This window comes from Grammomys surdaster, unplaced genomic scaffold (assembly GCF_004785775.1).
Source record: "Grammomys surdaster isolate TR1022 unplaced genomic scaffold, NIH_TR_1.0 114059, whole genome shotgun sequence".
Taxonomy (NCBI): Eukaryota; Metazoa; Chordata; class Mammalia; order Rodentia; family Muridae; genus Grammomys; species Grammomys surdaster.
The window spans coordinates 1-6188 of record NW_021612427.1 but is presented as its reverse complement, the minus strand read 5'-3'; positions in this window follow the sequence as shown (position 1 = coordinate 6188).

Below are 6188 nucleotides of genomic sequence, written 5' to 3'. Positions count from 1 at the left end.
TGGGCCCGAGCACTCACAGATCCCGGGAGGCAGCTCTGCACCCAATCTCGCAGAATCCAGAGGAAGCGGGGCTCACAGGACCTCTGTGCCAAGCAATTTCTTAGGCTAGGAGGTGGCAGTTCTTGCCTCCAATCAGGGAGCAACTGGGACCCACTGGGACCCACTGGGACTCACTGAGACCCAGGAATCCTCTCCTGACCCGGAGCCCAGGCCCCTTCCGGTTTCCACCTGAACACTGAGCACATCTTGGGCCTCAGCTCTAACTCAAGCAGCAAAACTCATCCCAAACAGTTCTGACACAACCTAGATAATAGGAAAGACAGGCCCCAGTCAGAGACAGCACTGATAGCACAAAGGCGATCCAGATGGCAAAAGGCAAGCGCAAGAACACAAGCACCAGCAACCCAAGGTACTTGCCAGTATCAGAACCTAGTTCTCCCACATTAGAAAGTCCTGAACTCCCCATATCACCAGGAAAACAAGAACCAGATCTAAAATCACTTCTAATGATGATGCTAGAGGACTTCAAGAAAGAAGTAAATAACACTATCAAAAAACTTGAGGAGAACACAGGAAAACAGGATGAAGTCCTTAAAGAAACACAAAAATCCTTTAAAGAATTACAAGAAAACACAAACAAACAGATGAAGGAATTGAACAAAACCATCCAGGACATAAAAATGGAAGTGGAAACAATAAAGAAAGCACAAAGGGAGACTATCCTGGAGATAGAAAACCTAAGAAAGAAATCAGGAGTCATAGACACAAGCATCACCAACAGAATACAAGAAATAGAAGAAAGAATCTCAGGTGCAGAAGATACCTTAGAAAATATCGACACAACTATCAAAGAAAATGCAAAATGCAAAAAGTTGTTATCTCAAAATATCCAGGAAATCCAGGACACAATGAGAAGACCAAACCTAAGGATAATAGGTATAGATGAGAGTGAAGATTCCCAACTTAAAGGGCCAGTAAATATCTTCAACAAAATTATTGAGGAAAACTTCCCTAACCTAAGGAATGAGATGCCCATAATCACACAAGAAGCCTACAGAACGCCAAACAGACTAGATCAAAAAAGAAACACCTCCCGTCACATAATAATCAAGACACAAAATGTACAAAACAAAGAAAGAATTTTAAAAGCAGTTAGGGAAAAAGGCCAAATAACATATAAAGGCAAACCTATCAGAATTACACCTGACTTCTCACCAGATACTATAAAAGCCAGAAGATCCTGGACAAATATCATACAAACCCTAAGAGAACATAAATGCCAGCCCAAGCTACTTTACCCAGCAAAACTCTCAATTACCATAGATGGAGAAACTAAGATATTCCATGACAAAACTGAATTTGCACAGTATCTTCCCACAAATCCAGCTCTACAAAGGATAATAGCAGGAAAGATCCAATACAAGGAGGGCAATCATACCCTAGAAAGAGCAAGAAAATAATCCTTTTCCATCAAACCCAAAAGAAGATAACCACACAAACGATGTCTCCATTATTAGCAAAAATGACAGGAAGCAACAACACCCTCTCCTTAATATCTCTTAACATCAATGGACTCAATTCCCCAATAAAAAGGCATAGGCTAACGGACTGGATACGCAAACAGGACCCAGCTTTTTGCTGCTTACAGGAAACCCACCTCAGTGACAAAGACAGACACTACCTTAGAGTAAAAGGTTGGAAAACAATTTTTCAAGCAAATGGTCCTAAGAAACAAGCGGGAGTAGCCATCCTAATATCGAATAAAATCGACTTTCAACTTAAAACTATCAAAAAGGATAAGGAAGGGCATTTCATACTTGTCAAAGGAAAAGTCAACCAACATGAACTCTCAATTCTGAATATCTATGCGCCAAATACAAGAGCGTCGACTTACATAAAAGAAACCTTACTAAAGCTCAAAACACACATTGCACCTCACATAATAATAGTGGGAGACTTCAACACCCCACTCTCAGCAATGGATAAATCATGGAAACAGAAACTAAATAGAGATACAGTAAAACTCACAGAAGTTATGAACCAAATGGACTTAACAGATATCTATAGAACATTTCACCCTAAAGCAAAAGAATATACCTTTTTCTCAGCACCTCATGGTACCTTCTCCAAAATAGACCATATAATTGGGCACAAGACAGGCCTCAACAGATATAAGAAAATTGAAATAATTCCCTGCATCCTGTCAGATCACCATGGTCTAAGGCTGGTCTTCAAAAATGACAAAGAGAATGGAAAGCCCACATTCATATGGAAATTGAACAACACCCTACTCCTTGATAATCAGGTAAGGGAAGAAATAAAGAAGGAAATTAAAAACTTTTTAGAATTTAATGAAAATGATGACACATCATACCAAAATCTATGGGATACAATGAAAGCAGTGCTAAGAGGAAAATTCATAGCTCTAAGTGCCTACAAAAAGAAACTGGAGGGAGCATACACTAACAGCGTGACAGAGCACCTGAAAGACCTAGAACAAAAAGAAGCTAATACACCCAAGAGGAGTAGACGGCAGGAAATAATCAAACTCAGGGCTGAAATCAACCAAATAGAAACAAAAAGAACTATCCAAAGAATCAATAAAACTAGGAGCTGGTTCTTTGAGAAAATCAACAAGATAGATAAACCCTTAGCTAGACTAATCAGAGGGCAGAGAGACAGTATCCAAATTAATAAAATCAGAAATGAAAAGGGTGACATAACAACAGAAACTGAGGAAATTAAAAAAATCATCAGATCCTACTACAAAAGCCTATATTCAACAAAATTGAAAAATTTGGATGAAATGGACAATTTCCTAGACAAATACCAGTTACCAATGTTAAATCAGGACCAGATAAACCATCTAAACAATCCCATAACCCCAGAAGAAATAGAAGCAGCCATTAAAAGTCTCCCTACAAAGAAAAGCCCGGGACCAGACGGTTTTAGTGCAGAATTCTATCAGACCTTCAAGGAAGACCTAATTCCAATTCTTTTTAAACTATTCCACAAAATAGAAACAGAAGGTACATTACCCAACTCATTCTTTGAAGCCACAATTACACTCATACCTAAGCCACACAAAGACCCAACAAAGAAAGAGAACTTCAGGCCGATCTCTCTTATGAACATTGATTCAAAATTACTCAATAAAATTCTAGCGAACCGAATCCAAGAACACATCAAAACAATTATCCATCATGATCAAGTTGGCTTCATCCCAGGAATGCAGGGTTGGTTCAATATTCGGAAATCCATCAATGTAATCCATTATATAAACAAACTCAAAGAAAAAAACCACATGATCATCTCACTAGATGCTGAGAAAGCATTTGACAAAATTCAACACCCCTTCATGATAAAAGTCTTGGAAAGGTCAGGAATTCAAGGTCCATACCTAAACATAGTAAAAGCAATATACAGCAAACCAGTAGCCAGCATTAAACTAAATGGAGAGAAACTTGAAGCAATCCCACTAAGATCAGGGACTAGGCAAGGCTGCCCACTCTCCCCCTACTTATTTAATATAGTATTGGAAGTCCTAGCCAGAGCAATTAGGCAACACAAGGAGGTCAAAGGGATACAAATTGGAAAGGAAGAAGTCAAAATCTCACTATTTGCAGATGATATGATAGTGTACTTAAGTGACCCCAAAACTTCCACCAGAGAACTCCTAAACCTGATAAACAACTTTAGCAAAGTGGCTGGATATAAAATTAACTCAAGCAAATCAGTAGCCTTCCTCTACTCAAAAGATAAACTGGCTGAGAAAGAAATTATGGAAATGACACCCTTCAAAATAGTCACAGATAATATAAAATACCTAGGTGTGAACCTAACCAAGCAAGTAAAAGACCTGTATGACAAGAACTTCATTCCCCTGAAGAAAGAAATCGAAGCAGATCTTAGAAGATGGAAAGATCTCCCATGCTCATGGATTAGAAGGATTAATATAGTAAAAATGGCTATTTTGCCAAAAGCCATCTACAGATTTAATGCAATCCCCATCAAAATTCCCACTCAATTCTTCTCAGAGATAGAAAGAGCAATCTTAAAATTTATTTGGAATAACAAAAAACCCAGGATTGCGAAAACTACTCTCAGCAATAAAAGAACTTCTGGAGGAATCACCATCCCTGACTTCAAGCTGTACTACAAAGCGATAGTGATAAAAACTGCATGGTATTGGAACAGAGACAGGCAGGAGGATCAGTGGAATAGAATAGAAGACCCAGAAATGAACCCCCATACCTATGGTCACTTGATCTTTGACAAAGGGGCTAAAACCATCGAATGGAAAAAAGATAGCATTTTCAACAAATGGTGCTGGTCCAACTGGTTGTCAGCATGTAGAAAAAAGCAAATCAATCCATACTTATCTCCTTGTACAAAGCTCAATTCCAAATGGATTAAGGACCTCCACCTAAAACCAGCCACACTGAAACTAATAGAAGAGAAACTGGGAAAAAGCCTGGAATACATAGGCACAGGGAAAAAGTTCCTGAACAGAACACCAATGGCCTGTGCTCTAAGAACAAAAATTGACAAATGGGACCTCATAAAGCTGCAAAGCTTCTGTAAAGCAAAGGACACAGTCAATAGGACAGAGCGGCAACCAACAGATTGGGAAAAGATCTTCACCGACCCTACATCTGATAAAGGGCTAATATCCAAGGTATACAAAGAACTGAAGAAATTAGACTCTAGACAATCAAAGAACCCTATTAAAAAATGGAGCACAGAGCTGAACAAAGAATTCTCAACTGAGGAAGTTCGAATGGTTGAGAAGCACCTAAAGAAGTGTTCAGGATCACTAGTTATCAGGGAAATGCAAATGAAAACAACACTGAGATTCCACCTTACACCAGTCAGAATGGCTAAGATCAAAAACACAGGTGACAGCACATGTTGGCGAGGATGTGGAGAAAGAGGAACACTCCTCCACTGTTGGTGGGATTGTAAACTGGTACAACCACTATGGAAGGCAGTATGGCGATATCTCAGAAAATTGAACATAGTGTTACCTGGGGACCCAGCTATACCACTCCTGGGCATATACCCAAAAGAAGTTTCACCATACAACAGGGACACATGCTCCACCATGTTCATAGCAGCCTTATTTATAATAGCCAGAAGTTGGAAAGAACCCAGATGCCCTTCGACAGAAGAATGGATGCAGAAAATGTGGTACATTTATACAATGGAATACTACTCAGCTATTAAGAACAATCAGTTCACAAAATTCCTAGGCAAATGGATGGAGCTGGAAAATATCATCTTGAGTGAGATGACCCAATCTCAAAAGAACATACTTGGTATGCACTCATTGATAAGTGGATATTAGACCAAAAGCTCACAATGTCTAAGAACCTACATACAGACCACATAAAACTCACATAGAAGAAGGAAGACCAAAGTATGAATTCGTTGGTCCTTTCTAGAAGGAGTATCAAAAGTTTCAACCAGAACTCCCAAAGTCTAAACCAGAGAACACAAAGGGAGGGACTCACACACCTGTATAGGGAATTGAGGGTGTCCTTGTTAGACTTCAGTGAAAGTGGAGGGCCAAGGTCCCCGAAAGTTTGGATTCCCTACTGTGTGGGAATTCGAGAGCAGGGAGATGGGACTGGGAGGATGTTTGGAGCACACCATCACAAAAATTAGGAGGAGTGGGTATGGGATAAAGGATCTTGGGGGAGAATGAGAAAGGAGATAACATTGAAAGGTAAATACGTATAATACCCAATAAAAAACCCACACAGATAAAGGATTTTTTTAAAAAAGGGAGTTTACTTATCTTAAATTAATTTCAAAAGTTTCTAGGAGTTGCAAATTGGCTAAGATCCTATTTTAAGCTCTCCACAAAAGAACTTAAATCTCTGATCAATACTCTCAAGAGAGAGGTAAACCCTAACTTCCTCAACAGTTAATTGACAGAAGAGAGGTAATCTCACAAAAAGTAGAAAAAGCTATTTCCAATCGATATATCATATAGTCTGATTAATTGTCAGTGGTGCTATAAAAGTCCTTTGACAAAAGATTATAAATATAGATTTATATATCCTTAAATAAGGTCTTCATGACTCTCTGAGTGTAGAAGGAGCAACTGTTGGCGCTTCAGCCCTGATTTTACAAGAACTCTGAAAAATTGGCTTTAAAAATAAAAGAGGGGGAACGGTACCCCC